The sequence below is a fragment of the Balaenoptera physalus genome (genome assembly GCF_965194825.1).
Source record: "Balaenoptera physalus genome assembly, chromosome: 9".
NCBI classification, from domain to species: Eukaryota; Metazoa; Chordata; class Mammalia; order Artiodactyla; family Balaenopteridae; genus Balaenoptera; species Balaenoptera physalus.
Window position 1 is genome coordinate 68102924 of NC_138888.1, and position 19309 is coordinate 68122232.

Genomic DNA, 19309 nt, shown 5'->3' on the forward strand with positions numbered 1-19309 from the left:
TGGCTGTAGAGATGGGGGAGATCACACATGATCCGGAGTGAGGCGCTCAGGACTCGATCCCCACGACTGTGGGCAGGTTGCTTAAACTCTCCGCACCACAGTTTTATAGAAAATGAGAATAAGAATCATCACACTTCACTTCCCAAGCTGTTGGGAGGAAGAAGTGACATAAAAATATATAATGACAATATAATCCATAAATTTCCATTCAGATGTTTATTATAATTCACACACACTGGACTCATAGCTGAATGTACGTCTGAAAGGCACAGTTACATTAAAATACGATCCTGATACGTGCCTTTCAGAAAAAGAGAAATAAGAAGTCATCAAATTCTAGACGCCTGTATTCAAAAAAGGAACTGAACAATCCAAAAACAAAAAAAAAGACTTTTATCTCTCTTAATATTACTATTTAAAAAAACTCCAGGCAAGTTGATACCACAACTTCCTTCTAGTAGCTTGTGATTCAGTAGTGCTTGTTGCCAGGAAGTTCCTGATCCAGTGGCTACCTCCCCCTCCCCACTTGCCCAGGACCACCTCGCATTTCCCTCTGTAGCCCTTCATACCCTTCCCTCATCTTCCCTGCTCTGTACTTTTATCCCCTGCCTTTGGCCCCCTGTCCTAGCAATGAATTTAGGCTCTTTTCTCCATGAACTGATCTCCCCAAACTCACAACTTCGGCAGCACCTGTAGCCTTCTATTAAGAAATATCTCCAGCCACTTGAGTCCTACAGAACAACCGCTTTCCCTCCTGCTCTGCCTCCATCTGCCTTTCTTCACTCTCCGTGATTATAGCAAAAGTTGTTATCATTCCACTTGTACTCACCAACCACAGACATGGAGCTCTGTCTAACCCTGTCAAATCACATCACATTGAGGTGGACCAAATCACATGCTTCCTGTAGGTAACAGCTACTTACGGGAAAGACTCAAGATTTGGCCCGTGTGTCAGATTCTCAGTGCTGTGCCTCAGATGCAATATTTTTAAAAGAATTCCTGTTGAAAATGGTTATTACACTGCCACTAGAATCATTTTCTCATAGTACGTCATCCCATTTCTTCAAAGACTTTCTTAAATATGACCTCTCTCTGATCTCTTTGTCATTTTATTTCTCAGTTTAATATACTTATATTAAATAAGAATAAGGGGCCATAACAATAAACAATTTAAATAAAATGCTCATCAGTTCAGGGAACCTGAACATCAGTTTCCAGTTTTCACCATCATGTTCCCCAATATTCTTCCTCATTGAGAACATGTTCTCTTTCTAATTGTATTTAAAGACAGAAATCACTATAAATCTTACTGGCTTTCATCATATATAAGCTTGAATAATTATTTTCTGTCTTGCATTTGGGTTGTATCTTTTTTCTTCCCAAAATATTGCCATCTCATTGAGCCTAATCAGAATTTATACCATTTGTCATCTTTAAACTTTAATTCTAATTCAGGCATCTCCTTAGGCTTAACACATAAAGAATAAGGCCCCTCTAACCCCCGTCATTGGTAAAAATACTGAAAATCAGTGGGCCTACAGCCAGTCCATAGTATACCTGATTGTATTAACAAAAGGGTAAAATTGTAGATATGCTAAAATTATACAAAAGATACACAGAATGAAAATAATATATTTAAAAATCCTATGATATAAAGAAATAAAAGTTATACAGACTTTACAAAAAAAGAGAAAGCAGCAGAAGGTTCAACACCTTGCAGCGGAGGCCAGTGGGGTTCTGCAGATGCGCTGTTAGGTGATTTACCTACCTAAGGTCTGGATTCTCAGCAGGTGTCCTCAGGGCTGAAAGGCATTAAAGAAAACCCACACCTGGCACTTCTGCTCCCTCTGGAGGGTGGCCACTCAGGCGTGGTACCTGATAGTAAGGGTTAGCCCCAGTGGTCTAGCTCTGTTCCCAGATAAACAGTCTAACCTGGATTCTAATCATAGTCATAAATCAACCTAGTATAAGGGTACTTGTAAAGCATTTTTCTGTACAGTACTGCATACAGCCGAACTTAGTCCCATCTTCATACGGAAAGCCAGGTGTGTTTTTCACTTTTCATTTTACCAAGGCTGATACGAGGCAGGAGTCCTCCCTTGAAACGGATTTTTTTTTTTCCTAATACGCAAGTTACATAACTGTGAGAAGAATCTTCAGTTCACATTTGCACTACTTGAAACATTTCCATTGTTTCATGCATTGGTCCATGCAAATGCGGGTTACATTTTTTAAAATTCTCAATCATTACCTTTTTATTTACTTATTTATTTATTTTTATTTTTTTGGCCACGCCGCGCGGTATGCGGGATCTTAGTTCCTCAACCAGGGATTGAACCCGTGCCCCCTGCAGTGGAAGCACGGAGTCCTAACCACTGGACCGCCAGGGAATTCCCCACGTGACATTTTTGGTGGCCCAGTGGCTAGGGAACAAAGGCTAGGATAGGCAGTTTAGATAAATTGCATTCCAGAAGTTTGTTGAGAAATTAGTTGTCTGAACTGCTGAGAGTGTCTTTTATCCTGGAAACAGGTTATGAATAGTGGCTACTTTCTTAATTCAGCTCCCAAATCTCCTATCTGTATCGCCTTTCATTGTTTGAAATTTATTCAGGGAACAGATATTTATCATCATGCAAAGAGAGAAGGAAATTAATTCTGTAGTCTAGGAATAAGCGAAGGGCTATGACATTACAAAGGAGGAATAGATAATTCTAATGAGAGAAAAAGAGAAGTTCTCGTGGAGGAGAGGAGGTGAGAGTGGGATTTCAATAGGTGGGGAAAGGCCCTCTCGAGTTTAGTGTCCCTCCATTATATGCTTGTCACAACTTTCTATATCTCTGTCATTGCAGCTTGTACACTGCATTGTAACTGAAGTATTGCTTGTCCGTCTCCTCATTTGGACAGTAAGATCCGTATGCAAGATTTCTGAGTGGTGGTAGTGGTGATGTTAATTTTGATCTGCACATCCACCATCTGGGACAATGCCAACGTGGTAGCCATTTGGTTAACGTCCGTCAAATAAATGAAGGGTCTCCTTTAGGAAAGTTCTAGAGGTGGGAAAATGTGTAGTGTATGTTAGGTGAGAATGAGAGGAAAGACTGGAACAGAATCATTGAGAGCCAAAGGCCTGAATGCCAGCAAAGACGATCTCATTGGATTCTAGTTCTGATGCATTTTTTTTTTAAGCCACACCTAACTTCTATTCATACTGTTATTTTTTTTAATGGGACAGTTCTTTGGAGTTCCAGCTAAGGGACCCAGTGCCAAGGATGCAGGAGCTTCCTCTGGGGAGGGATGGAGATCTTAGCACAGCAGTCACTTACCCCTGTGGATGGGTATAAACGAACCAGTGGACCTACCCACACCGGCCACGCTGGGAGTTCACAATTGGAAAACGAAGGGCAGTTGCTTCGCTGAGCCTTCCTGAGGTCTTGCCTGCCATTCACTTTTAAGTCCAGCTTATTCATAAAGTGAGGGCTGTTTATAAGTCAGGGACAGCATGTGTTTTATAAAAATGCTTTCAGTATCAGATTCTCTCTCTCTCTACCACTCGCACAAACATACGTGAAAATTTCGGCTTTTCTTTGCATTAGCAATTTATGTCTCTCCCTCCTCCCTTTTAAAGTTAGAAGTTACTGTTTTTATGTTTATTTCGTATTTTTTAAGGCTAACCCAACCCAGGCAGTAAATTTAGGCTGGAGCAGCAGTCACCCCGGCTGCTGGCAAACAGCCTGGAATCAGGGCCTGGGCAGCCTCCTCTGGCTAACTGCAGAGTTCACCCTCTAGGCTTCGGTTTCATCACTATAATTATGAACGAGAAGTCTAGCGTTAATTACAATGCATGAATGGGAGATATTCCTGGACTTATTTGCATTAATTACTTGCTGGTAGTTCCTCTGCTGAGGTCTCCATCCTTGTTTTTACAGAGCTTTTGGCAGTGTTTCTGCAGTTGGTGTGTGAATTTTTATGATCTGTTGCATGTTATTCATGCAATTTCCTGCTCTGTAATGGTATCAGTTTTCCAGACACAGAGGAATACAGACTAAAACCCAGGAGCCTGCATTAGCATAAAATGTCCCAGTTCTGTCAGTTTGATTAATTTGTCTCTTTGTCTCCACTCTATATGATAAGTGCTATTAATGGTTGCAGCACTTCATATGTCAAAGTCTTTCTTCCTAATGACTTCAAAATGCGGTTTATTTCCCCTTTTTGTATTATTTTTCTCATTTAGCATTCCACTCAAGTATAGATTTATGCCATGCTCTTTCATTATCTTACTGGTTGCAGCACTGGAGTGATTACATATGGTGTAGAGTATGCGTAAAGATGTGATCCCAGGGGCAGCAGCTGCTGATGCAAGCTGAAAATAGATCCAGCGTACGCTCAGCACTTTTCCCAGAGGCCTTTTATTTATTAGTAGCAGTCTCGGTACAGGACAGCTTGGATCCTCATTTAGCAAGATGACTTTTTGCCTTTCCCAACACTGCAGTGACTTTGCTCTATTTACTGACACTGCTGTGTAATTTTTTTTTCACTGCCTTGTATCTCAGCAATGACTGAACCTAACATAAATTGTAATATAATCTCGGTATATAATGAACTCAAGAAATGACAGGCTCCATTTGAAGTAATGGAGCTTGACAGATCTAAGGTTTAAATTAAATAATCCTATTTGTAAGACAGCATTTGTACATGGTACACTGCTTTAAAATGAATTTCTATTCTTCTCTAGTGCTTCCTACACCGTTTTTAGTATTCTCCTTTTCAAAAGGACTTTTTTCCAGAAAGAAATGCATTGCCAAGCCAACAGCTCTTTCATAAGGAAAGAATAAAATGAAGTTTTTTTTTACCCATTTCAATCACTGAACTGGAACCAGCATCATTAATGATTAGAGATGGGTAGTTATTAATCCAAGCTGGCAAATCCAAATAGCTTAGACTTTCCATCAGCACAGAACATCTGTGATAGAAATATAATAGCAGAATTTAGGATTAAGATAATAGCTAACCTTCTGCGCATGTTTTAGGTTCAAGTAGGTATTTTTCAGTAAATCTGAAGAGTCCTAATAATGAATATATGTATGGATTTTCTGAATACACCCAAGAAGAACTATTTTGTAATGTCATTCTTCTCATTGAAAGATGTACGTTAGACAGGATGAGGAGGAAGTTCATTGTACATACTAACAGATAGCATTAAGCTAGGCATTCCTTGCTGCATGATACATTTTTCCAAATTGCAAAAATAAAAAATAACATTTAATAGTTTATAGGCAGATGACAATTTGAGAGTATTACTTATTGGCAGGACCTAGTCATCTGATGAGGAAGCCTTAGGAAAAATGAATTTATAGATAGAGAGCGGACCTCCTCCTGATGAAATAGGAAATGTAGGAGGCAAATTAGTATATTTGCTTTTTGCTATTTTGTGTGTGATTTTACCTGCTGCAGGACCAAGCAGCCATTAGAGAAGGCAATTCCCTCTTTTAATTTGTCATTACCCTGAAATAATCCCGTGGGTTCTTCTGTTAGGTAACAGAGATTTTATTAATTCCATGATCAAATGAAAGTTACATGGGGTAAACACATGATTTCCTGCTGGGTTGGGTTAAAAATTAAAACAATGATTCATGATAAAGAAGTACAGCGCAATAGATTCATTTTAGTGGATACATGACCCATAATGTTGTTGAAAGAGCAGTAATTCAAACCATTCCTTGGAATGGGTTTCCTTATCCCTTGGAAATAAGCAAACCAAGGGGCATTTCAGCTGAGTAAGAGAAGCCTCCTTTATCCTGCTCACATGCACAATTGCAGGAGAAAGCGTAAGACCACAACATTCCATCAGCTGTGATGTCTGTTGTTTCGTCTGTTCTTTCAAGTTCCTTTGGGAGCTTAGACTGCTAATAGACTGCGTTGCTGTAACTAGGGCAGCCGTCCGCACCCTGCCTTAAAGATGCCCTCTGTCGGAAAAGGTGGAAGGCGAGCAGGAGCTTGCCTGCGGCTACGGTGCCTGCTTTTTTTACTTTTTATTTTGTCTTCCTTTCTTTCCCTCCCATCCTGCTTCCCGCTCTCATACAAAGAGCACCCAAGCTTGTTCTCCAGGCTCATCCCTAATTCCCTCCATCGTGACACAGTAATGTTACAGCTGATTTCATTCTCTGTCTAGTGGCCTCAGAACAGGGGGTGATCTTGCTTGCTATGGGAAGAGTGATACTCAGACATGACAGAATGAATTAAGGATGGGGTTTAAGTATTAACTCTTTAATTTCCTAGCTCTTGTGGTTCTAAATTAGATTCAGTGTTGTTAAAACTGGGAGAGCGTGAGCATTTATATGTATGTGTGTCTGTCGCCAAAACCAACAATTCAGTTGTTGGATCAATTGAATTGACCTTGTTTTTCTCGTGAAACACATCGACTGTATTATGAAACAAGCAGTCCAAATGAAGAGAAACATTTCGCATATCTTGTCAAATATTTCATGGGGACCTCTGAAGGCTGATATTTTCCTTCTGCCACCAGATCTGAAATGAGAACAAAAGCACTTCATTTTTGATAAGTGGGACGTTGTTTTTTTCTGAACCTTTTTACTTCCAAGATGTCTTCTGAGAGTTTTCTCAGTTTGGGCTAAGCTTCCCAATAAATGATGGAGAGTCTGAAGGAGGCTCTGGGAGCCAATGATAATAGCAAGTGGTTTGTAAACCGAAGACTAAAGGAAGAAATGCGTTACCAAATAGGGGCCAAGGAGAGAAAGAAGAAGGAAAAAACCAACTTTATTGAGCACCTGTTGTGTGCCTAGGGAATATGACGATAACTTGAGCAAAATAACAAAGATTTTAGTATCAGAGGAACAAAAGAAGAAGTTCAATGAACTTACAGGGTTGGCTTTCTTTTAATGGAACACTATGTTTTGTAGAAGTGTTTGAATAGAAGAAAGAAAAGGGGGAGAGACAGAGAAGAAATAAATGAAGTTGTTCAAGTCTCTTTAAAGAGGTAATAATAAGACGGAAGAATTTCAGCCACTAGGACAGAACTAAATCAGCCAATTTTAATACCAAGGTAGCTGCTAGCCAAGTAGAAATGTAATATTCATTTTCATTCCTGTATTCCATTAGCAGAATTTCTGCCTCTTCAGATCCTTTTGAAAATAGAGACGTCTGCGTCTGAAGCTTTGCCTGGTCGAGGGTCTGCCTCACCCAGAAAACGTCCTCAGGAGGCCAAACTCAATGGGATTTTTTTCAGTGGATAACACACGCCAATTTTGAGTCTGATTTAAAACTCGCTGTATAAATTCCTCCTGGCCTGCTACAGCTGTAAGTGTCCTCTATTTTTTATTGCCCACTCTTTCCGTAGAGCATACATCCACTCCACTTTCCACACTTCACATTTCAAGTGGAGGAGAGCTATTTGAAGGCCTACTCTCAAAAATGACTTGTTGAACCTTGTAGAACCTGCTTTAAAAGCTGCCACGAGGGCTTCCCTGGTGGCGCAGTGGTTGAGAATCTGCCTGCTAATGCAGGGGACACGGGTTCGAGCCCTGGTCTGGGAAGATCCCACATGCCGCGGAGCAACTAGGCCCGTGAGCCACAACTACTGAGTCTGCGCGTCTGGAGCTTGTGCTCCGCAACAAGAGAGGCCGCGATAGTGAGAGGCCCGCGCACCGTGATGAAGAGTGGCCCCCGCTTGCCACAACTAGAGAAAGCCCTCGCACAGAAACGAAGACCCAACACAGCCAAAAATAATAAATAAATAAATAAATAAATTAAATTAAAAAAAACAAAAAACAAAACACTATATTCTGATTAATTTGTCTGGAGTAGGACCTAGGCATAGATATTTAAAAAAAAAAAAAAAAAAAAGCTGCCACGAGTATAGATGTGTATGTGCTTATGTTGGGTTTTTTTTTTAGCTTTTAACTCTAGATTTTTTAATTGAAGTATACTTGATTTACAATATTGTGTTAGTTTCTGGTGTCCAGCACAGTGATTCAGATATATATATATATATATATATTCTTTTTCAGATTCTTTTCCTTCATAGGTTATTATAAAATATTGAGTATAGTTCCCTGTGCTATACAGTAGGTCCTTGTTAGTTATCTATTTTATATATAGTCGTGTGTATCTGTTAATCCCAAACTCCTAATTTATCCCTCCCCACCCTTTTCCCCTTTGGTAACCATAAGTTTGTTTTCTATGTTTGTGAGTCTCTTTCTGTTTTGGAAATAAGTTCATTTGTATCTTTTTTTTTTAAGATTCCACTATATGTGCTTACTTTTTGAAAATGATCTTTTTTTTTTTTTTTTAATAAATTTATTTATTTATTTTTGGCTGTGTTGGGTCTTCGTTTCTGTGCAAGGGCTTTCTCTAGTCGTGGCAAGCGGGGGCCACTCTTCATCGCTGTGCGCGGGCCTCTCACTGTCACGGCCTCTCTTGTTGCGGAGCACAGGCTCCAGACGCGCAGGCTCAGTAGTTGTGGCTCACGGGCCCAGTTGCTCCGCGGCATGTGGGATCTTCCCAGACCAGGGCTTGAACCTGCGTCCCCTGCATTGGCAGGCAGATTCTCAACCACTGCGCCACCAGGGAAGCCCGAAAATGATCTTTGACCCAAGAAAATTATAGCATTTGTATTTATGGGCATGCAGTTATGCAGTGAGCTTTTTAAAGGTACTGTTTTAAACAAGCTAGAGCCCATATCCCTCTAGTTTTGGTTATGTCCTGTTCTTCTGAAAGGATACACGTGCTTCATTAAGCTAAGATTTATTAGCAAGGCCAGCAGGTGATAATGGGACAGTAATTTTTACATATCAATTTTGACTTGGTGCCCTTACTTCTCAGCAAGGAGAAATATTAAAAGGTCTTGCTAGTGCAGCATGATGCATGGGAAGTGAGAAAGTCAAGGGGGTGCTTTTCTTCCATGCTATACTGGGAATCATAAAACCTTGGTCTTAAAAGTCATCTGACCCAGCACTAAGGAAAAGGGCTATATTTTCTCTTTGGTACATCCCTTGGGTCTAGTCTAGTGATGATGATGATTAAAAATAACCTTTATTGAGCATTCACTATATGCCAGGCACCGCCCTATGCACTTTACCTGTTTAACCCATTGTCGCTATAGGATTGCTACTGTTATTACTCCCATAGGCCAGATTAGGAAACTGAGGCAAGAGAGATCAATTAACTTGCCCAAAGGTCAGCTCCTAAATTAAGGAGCCAGAATATGAGCCTGGGCAACCTGACTCCAGAGCCCATGTTCTTAACCCTTGGCCTCAGTGATGACAATAGGAATGCTCATTAAGGATGCAAGTGCTGGGTTTTTAACAGGTGGAAAATAAGGCCTGGGGTCACAAACGTGTCAGGTGTAGGAGTGGAGACAGCAAGTCTCTCCAGCCTTTTTCAAGGTTTCCCTGTGCCACACAGAAGTCCCTGTGAACCCAGCACTAGAAATGTGCCTTTACACAAGAAATAATGAAAAGGATGCTGAAAAAATCTAAATGTAAAATGAAAGCAAAGAGAAAATACCTGAGATCTGAAATTTTCGTGCTTTTTCTTCACTTTACCCATTGATGACTCCTCAATTCACGCCACTTGATCACATAAAGACCTGAATATCTAGGTCACCTTGGCTTACCCAAGGACTTGCCTTTGTCTGCAGCCTCAATTTTGAAGCACTGAAAGCATAAGACACATCTGAGGACTTCCCTGGTGGCGCAGTGGTTAAGAATCCGCCTGCCAATGCAGGGGACATGGGTTCAAGCCCTGGTCTGGGAAGATCCCACATGCCACGGAGCAACTAAGCCCGTGCGCCACAACTACTGAGCCTGCTCCCTAGAGCCTGCGAGCCACAACTACTGAGCCTGCGCACCTAGAGCCCATGCTCCGCAACAAGAGAAGCCACCACAATGAGGAGTAACCCCCGCTCGCCCCAACTAGAGAAAGCCCGCGCGCAGCAACAAAGACCCATCAGAGCCAAAAATAAATAAATAAATAAATAAATAAATAAATATTTTTTAAAAAAAGACACATCTGAAAATCGAGCTCTGTAGATTTTATAATAACCCAGTGTGGGGAATTCCCTGGCGGTCCAGTGGTTAGGATTTGGTGCTTTCACTGCCATGGTCCAGGGTTCAATCCCTGGTTGGGGAGCTAAGACATCCCGCAAGACACGCGATGTGGCCAAAAAAAAAAAAACAGTGTGGTAGGTAGAGTAATGGTCTCTCAAAGATGTCTACATCTTTTTGTTGTTGTTGTTGTTTGTTGGTTTTTTGGGGGGGGTTTGGGGTTTTTTTGAATTTTATTTTATTTTTTTATACAGCAGGTTCTTATTCGTTATCCATTTTATACATATTAGTGTATACATGTCAATCCCAATCTCCCAGTTCATCCCACCACCACCCCACCCTCCCGCCACTTTCCCCCCTTGGTGTCCATACGTTTGTTCTCTACAAAAGATGTCTACATCTTAATCCCCAAAACCTGTGAATGTGTTACCTTACATGGCAAAAGGGACTTTGCACATGGGATTAAGTTAAGGATCTTGAGATGGGGAGATGATCCTGGATTATCCAGTTGGGTTCAGTGTAATCACAAGAGTTCTTACAAGAGGGAGGCAGGAGGGTCAGAGTCAGAAGGTCCACTTTGCAGTTTGAAGTCCACTCAAGTGATGATGGAAGAAACTGTATGGACCGTGGCCACGGAGCTGGTCAGCTGCTCCCCAGTTAACACCAGACTCAGTGGACAGGAGGAAGGTTGCCTTTCTCCATCTGTGACCGTTGCTATTTTCAACAAGGCATCTCATGTTATGCTAGTTCGTCTCTCTTCCATTCATCTTTATTTAAATTTTTTAAAAAATGAACTCCTCACATTCTGTAAGAACTTTCAGCTCTCTCTTATTGCCAGACCAGAATGATTTATTGGGCAAGTTGACTGTTTTTAAAAGTCCTACATCATGCAGTAGCTAAAATAACTGGCATCAATGGTTGTCTTCCCTTAAAGAAAGCGCTAGGCTACAGAATGCTGAGCCACATCCCCCTCAATAATTTATGACTCTGAATCCTAAAGTACCTTGGTTGCTCCTGTGAACCTTAATTCCTGCTGAAACCGTCACACAGGGAAATATGAGGCATGTCCCAAATGGCTTCCAACTGGAACCTTACTGTCACTGACGTGGTGTCCAGGTTATGGCTTTGGTTAGTGAGTTAGAAGCACTGTGACCCTCTTTTAATCATTCTCAGTCTTGAATTGGGTCCTCACACACCGCCCGCTCTCCCTCCTTATGGTGTCTCTAGTCTGTTCACATCTCTCTTCCACACCCCACGTGCCCCCATCCCACCATCGTCACGCCCACCACAGCTGTACTTCTGCCATCCCTCGCTGTGGGCCGGGTTCTCTCCTGTGTCTTTGCACATTCCTTTTCTTCCACGGGATCCACCAGTTCCCTCCCAATACCTCGCTGATCCTCACCCAGGCTTCAGCCTGTGTGCCACTTCCTCAGAGCCAGACCCCCTTCTGCCAGCACCTGTACCCCACCCATTCCAGCTCTTATCAGCTGCTGACTTGTCTCTGTCTCATCAGCCTAGAACCTCTCAGACCAGGCACCCTTTCTTCCTTATTCATTGTTTGATCCCCCCAGCACCTGAGACTCTATGGAACTATGGGAGGTGGTCAGTATTCATTTGGTAAAGGAATAAGGGGGTCTGTGCCCTACATTACCAAGGTGGTCATCAGAAGCTTCCCATATCATGAACCCCTGTGGGGAGAACGGCCTTGTCACACTGCCTCGTCTTGTGACACAATCCTCAGCTCACACACCTATTCCAGCTAAGACTGTGGTGGAACTGGGACCCACTGGTCTCCACGTGAGGCTGCACGCTGGCCAGATTGACGCAGGTGCTCCCGTATCACTGAGTGGCGAAGGTGAACTAAAACGACCGGGGAGGTGCCAGCTGTAAAGTGTTATTAACACTATACAAGTAAAAGTGCACCAAATCACTTAGACTGTTTACTCCACTCTTCCTCTTAAAGCTGAAGGAAATTCAGCATGCAGGAGGAAAAGCCTAATCAGAATGAATCCTCCTGTGCACAGACTTAGTGATGGGCTAGCAACTACAGATTGAGGAGTTTCATAAAGTCATGTTACCATCCAGGATGAACGAAGAACAAATTAAATGGCCTTTTAGGTTTCTTTCATTATGATCAGCTAAGAATGTTTTCTGTGTGATGAGCAAATGACAGATTCCAAATTCCCTTTTCCCGCCCAAAAAGTACACCCTTCAGATGCCACGTATATTTTTTGAGGCAATTGCCTTCTCCTTGCCTCGTTCTCTTTCTCTGACTTGCCCTGCGACCCAAATCTGTACATCTCTTGTGTCCTTGTGCTCCCTCTCCTGGTCTTTTCTGTTTTTCAGCAAGACCACGTTCCTAAACAGTGCTTCCCCTGACACCACCGCCCCGACCCGAAGGTGGGCGCCTGGCGGGGAGAAAGGAGCCAGCCCGTGCTGCAGGGCTTGTTGTAAGATCCATGGGGGATTAGAAACAGCTTCGCTTCTTCTCTGTTTGCAGTCCAGCTTGACAAAGCGAAAAAGGGCCATACTGGCATGGAAAGGAAACGTGGCTGGCGTCCTTTTTGAGAAATGAAATGCTCTCCAGGAAAAAAAAAAAATTTATAATAAAAAGCACTTGATAGTACATTTTTGAAAATATGCTTCCCTAGAGATACACAGATGCATGTAGATGTACCCTATCAGTCAACAGTGCTAATTACCTAATTATCTGGTCAGGTGCAATAAAAGCCCCTTTGACATTCTTTTCCTTCCATATGCCAGATAAAGTGTTCTGGTGTCCGCTCTGTGACTGTGGTGAGGCGCAAACTGGATTCTCTTCCCACCAAGAGTAAGGATGTAGAACGGTCTTTGGAGCTGGCTGGGGGCAGTGCTTTGCTTCAGGGGCACAGCTGGGAACAAGGCAGCGCAAGACCCCATCCCAGAGCTGGCAGGACAGCACGCCCTCAAGGGGGACACTGGACTTCACGTGGCCTCCGTGGCTCTCAGTGTCCCCTGGAACTACCTGTGAACTTGACCCCGCCCAGCTTTTTTCTTATTGCAGTTGCTTCTTAGACATTTCACCATTTTACTTTGTTACCTTATATTCTTTTTTTTCCTGTTTAACTTCCTGAAATATCTTCCCTGCTATGTCATTTTTCCTGCTTTAGTATAAAAGTGGATTTTGATTTTGCTTTTTCTCAAGCTGATCGAGAAGTGCCCCCATGCCGCAGTTGTAAAATCCTATGAGTCTCACTTAGCATGCTAAGGAAGAAACAGTTTTGCTCGTCCACTTAACTCTCCCAGCCTTCACTTTCAAACCAGCTTCCAGCTCCTGCAGCTTCTACAGCGATGGTATACGGGTGCCCTTCTGAAACCCCAACTGTTGTGCTCTATGGCTTTCTAAGCACCATTAGCTTCTCCCAACAGATCGTTTCTGTTTCTACCTTGGCGTCCCTTTTACGAGGTCCAGTTGAAGTTTCATTCAGATGGATCAGAGGACACTGGTTTCTCTCAAACAGACAAGGGTGTTAAATCCTAGATTCTTTCCTAGACAGCCATGAGGCTGTTGTTTTTTTTTTTTTTTTAAATATTTATTTATTTATTTTATTTATGGCTGTGTTGGATCTTCGTTTCTGTGCGAGGGCTTTCTCTAGTTGCGGCAAGCGGGGGCCACTCTTCATCGCGGTGCGCGGGCCTCTCACCATCGCGGCCTCTGTTGTTGCGGAGCACAGGCTCCAGACGCGCAGGCTCAGCAGCTGTGGCTCACGGGCCTAGTTGCTCCACGGCATGTGGGATCTTCCCAGACCGGGGCTCGAACCTGTGTCCCCTGCATTAGCAGACAGATTCTCAACCACTGCGCCACCAGGGAAGCCCCCATGAGGCTGTTTTTGACATTGGCCAAGGTCAGGGTCACAGTATTTGGAGGGTATGGGTTGTGTGCTCTCCTGTCCTCCGCCTGCTCGCATTCAAGCTTAGTGCTATCAGACAGCCCATACCCACGCCTCTTCTCGCACTTTCTGTTGTACCAGGAGTCTCAACAACGTATCGTTTAACATTTAATTATTCTCTGCAACTCTGGGATAGTTGTATTCTCTGCAGTACATCCTGAGTTCCTCCAGGGTAAGACTATTTTTTGCTTCTTTCAAATTCACCTCAGCACCCAACACAGCAAATGCTTGAGTAAATATTTTTGGATTGATTATTGACTCACATCTTGTTTATGCGAGATACCTAGGATGTACACAGAAATCCTCATGGCCCCAGCACTGCTCTGTGATCTAATGATTTCCTATCATTTAACCTTTTGTGAATACTGTATCATCTAATTGACATGAAAATGTGACCTTTTGTTAATTCTTTTGAAAGGTGTAATGCTAATGCCTTCTGAGAAGAAGTAACAAACTCTTCTTGACAATGCAGATATTTGCGAGATTTTGTTAGATACATGCAGGTGGCACATGAAAAGTAGACCTCCAGGAATTTCTCATCAAGACAGGCACAGCACATTAGCAGCAACATAGATGGACCTGGAGATTATCATACTAAGTGGAGAAAGTCAGAAAGAGAAAGACAAATACCATATGATATCACTTATATATGGAATCTAAAATATGACACAAATGACCTTATCTACAAAACAGAAACAGACTCACAGACATAAAGAACAGACTTGTGGTTGCCAAGAGGGAGGAAGTGGGGGTGAGGAAGGACTGGGAGTCTAGGATTAGCAGATGCAAACTATTATATGTAGAATGGATAAACAACAAGGTCCTACTCTATAGCACAGGGAACAATATTCAATATCTCATGATAAACCATAATGGAAAAGAATATGAAAAAGAATATATGTATGTATAACTGCATCACTTTTCTGTACAGCAGAAATTAACACAACATTGTAAATAAAATAAATTTTTTTTAAAAAGGCACCACATTCAGATAACAATGCAGAACAGCACTCATGTGATTGAATGCCAGGTCTGGGGGTCTATAGGCAGTAGCTATTGTCCAGGTGGGTGGGTGGGAGGTGTCCAGTTTAATTGCCACCTCCTTTGCAAGGGTTTCCCCTGGCCTTGCATTCCATACTGATGGACACCCCCTCCCCTGTCCTCCACAGATGTCACAGGTACAGTTGGAATCAGTAAAGCAAAGTGAAGAATGCATCCAGGCAGTGAGCACAGCTTGAGTGAACTCTAGAAGGCCAGAGAAAGGCTGGCGGTCTGGCTCAGGAGGATAACTGGAGATGAGACTGAAAGGGGAGTCAGTTGGGGGGCAATCTGGAAGATCAGATGGAAGAGAATTAAGTTTGCTCTCTAGGGACTTCACTGGTGGTCCAGTGGTTAAAACTCCATGCTTCCAATGCAGGGGGTGCAGATTCGATCCCTGGCTGGGGAACTAAGATACCACATGCCACGCGGCCAAAAAAAAAAAAAAATAGTTTGCTTTCTAAAGCAGGGCGTTGCTGCTGGAAACACAGTCCATGTCGGGAACATTTACCCAAAGACTCTCCAGCCTCCCTGGGATTGAGGATCCAGAAAGGTCATCAAGGTGGAGGAGAGAGCAAAGATGGTATCAACAGAGAGGAGAGAGGTCATGAGCGGAGAAGTGGTATTAGTTTTCCCTTTTGCTTTGAGTATCAGTATTTTTACCACAATGATGACTCTACCTAGAGATTCCTAAGCCCTGGGCTCCTATGCTTGTTAAAGAAATGACGGTGCTAGTGGTTAAGAATCTGCCTGCCAACGCAGGGGACACGGGTTCGAGCCCTGGTCCGGAAGACCCCACATGCCGCAGAGCAACTAATCCCGTGCGCCACAACTACTGAGCCTGCGCTCTAGAGCCCGCGAGCCACAGCTACTGAAGCCCGTGCGCCTAGAGCCCGTGCTCCGCAACAAGAGAAGCCACCGGCATGAGAAGCCCGCGCACCGCAACAAAGAGTAGCCCCCGCTCGTCGCAACTAGAGAAAGCCCGCGCGCGGCAACGAAAACCCAACACAGCCAAAAATAAATTAAATAAATAAATTTAAAAAAAAAAAAAAAAAGAAATGACAGTGCTGTCCAGACACCTGCTAGCTTGGGTGAGGTTTTCAAAGCTCCGCTGCTCTGGAAGGCTGCTGGTAATCTTCTGTGGAGGGTCCTCCCTGCCAGGAGCCAGGTATTTCCTACTCTAATAGTGCGAGGAAACTGGAGGGCTTGTTTTGCATTATGGTTTTTTAGGTTTCTGATTTCCAACTTCGATGACTAAAATTCCATCAAAATACTGGAACACCCCCCAAGTATTGTTGGTGCCTTAACTCGCATCCTTAAAGGTATATTCAGAAATACTTTGATTCACCCAGAACAAAACACCTTGTTTTGTTCTTGAGAGTTGGTGTTTGTCCAAAATCAAAAGTTTGTTTTCAGGATGCTTGGTTATCTTTATTTATAGCAGAAAAGGTGTTTCCCTAGTTAGGAGCTGTAAGTAAAGAGATCTTTCGTAACAGTTCCAAGCCACATTCAAAATAGGTGGCCCAGAACAGCCTCCAAGGTGCATTTTGGATGCACCTGTGACTTATTACCTTTTCTCACCATCCCCTGAGTTAGGATAAAAAGTGTGTTTCGGCCCCACAGAAACTGGATACAGCCACCCAGACACTGGTGGAAATTCTGTCTCACCTGCCATCAGCAGTGCTACCAGAGATGATACCACTGTCCAAAACAGGCCCCTGCCTTCATGCCCCAGAAGTCTCAAGTCCCGGCACACTGCCCTTCTCAGCAAAGCTTGCTCCCTGTCCCCGTTGATGTCATTTGCAAGTCTGGCGCCCTAGTGTCCCAGGGAAGGCTGTGGAAGGCTGCAGGGCCAGAGCCCAGCAGATCCAGGTAAAAACGGCAGCCCTGGCCACGCTGATGGATGGAATCGGCTTCCTCTTCATTCCCTCCCTTGACGACGGGAATCACACATAGAAAAGATGAGAAATAGGGGGAAAGGAGAGGAAGTGGCTGAGTGACAAACTTGACTTCATGCTCCCATCCAGGAGCGTGGGTATTGTGTCCTAACGATTCCTGCAGCCCTGATTTCTACAGAGCTGTGTGTTCCGTCTGCTGTCCTACGGCTCCAGGGCAGCCGTTGTCCAGCTCACATAGGGAAGCTTTGTGTTGATGGCCGCTGTTTCAGTCCTTACAGAGCACAGATGGCGCCTGCATTGCATCAGCATTGACTCTTCCCCACTGGCAGAGCCCACTGTGGAAACAGGAGAGGGGAGTGGAAATCAGAAGTATACAGTCCCTTTGGCAAAACGTCTGGTTTCCATATATGCATTTACCCCGGCTTACTGTACAGCCTTGGATAACCCAGTCAGCATGCCTTGACTTCTGTTTTAGGGTGGTTAGTAAAGGACTGAGATGAAGGAAACTAAAGACGGTAGAAATACTTTTATTGCTGTTGGATACCATGCCCATAAGGCAAAATCTGTAGCTTTATTCCTTCTGTGAGCCACAGTAACACCCACTTCCACTGCAAATGGAAAAGCTCTGCTTGAAAAGATGATACACATCTTTTTAGAATTTTTAGTGTCTGTGTCTCAAAAGCCTTTCAAATGTATTATCTGAATTTCTTCAGCATGTCCCTATTTATTTATTCCTGTTTTGCAAATGAAAGGGGAAGTGGCAGCAGAGTTGCCCAAGTTGTCAAGGTCAGATTACTTTCCCCACTAAAGACCAGTGATCCTCCCTTGGTGGCATAGAGTCCTCATGGCGATTGGGGTATTAGTGGAATGTAAACCCACTTGCTGGACTTCCCTGGTGGCGCAGTGGTTAAGAATCCGCCTGCCAATGCAGGGGACACGGGTTCGAGCCCTGGTCCGGAAGACCCCACACGCCATGGAGCAACTAAGCCCGTGCGCCACAACTACTGAGCCTGCGCTCTAGAGCCTGCAAGCCACAACTACTGAAGCCCACGTGCCTAGAGCCCGTGCTCCGCAACAAGAGAAGCCACCGCAGTGAGAAGCCACCGCACCTCAAGAAGAGTAGCCCCCGCTCGCCGCAACTAGAGAAAGCCCGCGCGCAGCAACGAAGACCCAATGCAGCCAAAAATAAATTTTAAAAAAATAAATAAATAATAAAAAATAAACCCACTTGCTTCCAGAGGTCAAGAAGAAAATAACATTTTCCATAAGAGATGTGTGATCTGTCAGTTCTTCAGTTTTCATTTCAGATGGAAAATATGACTTTAGTTCTTGAAGGAAAAAAAGATTCCCTAACCAGGTATGACAGATGTCTTCAAATATGTGATGGATTGTCATGTGAAAGAAGGACTCAAATCCTCTGCTTGCCCCGGCAGGCATTACTAGGGTTAGCTCAATTCAGTCCAACCAATAGTTTTTGAGAACCCACAGCGCATAAGGTTCATGCTTTAAACTGAAAGGGGGGAGGGGGAGGGAAACGAATATCCTGCTAAACTCACGACACCAATTATCACAGAAGCAAGCAGGTTTGACATTGATGTGAAAGTGAGAAGTATTTGGTGAATCACTGGATAAACCAAGGAGAAGGGGAAGACAGAAGCAGTACTTACAGTTTCCAATGTCTATCTATCAGTGGGTGGAACAGGAGTAATTAACAAATTGAACTGGAGATTATTGCCAGGGTGATAAATAGAATTTCTTAGGTAACCCACGTAACCTGGCGAGCAAAAGGGCATCACATCGAGATATGGCTGAGAAGGAATTCCATATTCAAATTAAAAATGTCACCAACTGGGAAGAAAAGCAGAGCAGCACCATATATCCAGAAGCTCCGTAAGCAAGTCAAGAAACATGAGGGCAGGAGCCTTCAAAAGAGTCCTGGGAAGAGATTAGAAAAGAGAGAAACAAAACTGATAGTGTAGTAGGAGTTCTTTATGGGTTATACAGTCAGAGCAATTACCAGCTCCATGTTCCAATTCCCATTTACAAGATTAGGGCAAAGGAGAGGCATGATACAGAACTTCAACTATATAAATAACTATCAGAATTCTCTTCAACTAATAGAATACCTGAGTGATCATTGATGTGCCTTACTGGCAGTTTCACCTTCAAAAGGGTAGAGAGTTCGAGACTAGAATTGCTATTCTGGTCCTAATACTGACTAACTAAAAGGAACTGACAAGAGTATACGTGAGAGAAACCTTAGAAGAGACCATATCATTTTAGAGAACATGATCATCAAAGAGGAGATTTTGCACAGTCCAAAATATTTCAACACCTTTTTATTGTGATTTTAAAAAGCACAACATGAATTTACCATCTTAAC

The 19309-nt window shown here is 43.2% G+C and overlaps 1 protein-coding gene across 6 annotated transcripts in view; it reads left to right on the forward strand.

Moving 5' to 3' along the window:
* Nucleotides 1-19309, forward strand: part of BACH2 (BTB domain and CNC homolog 2) — a 374289-nt gene that overhangs the window by 305138 nt on the left and 49842 nt on the right. The gene's annotated exons all lie outside the window — the stretch shown is intronic.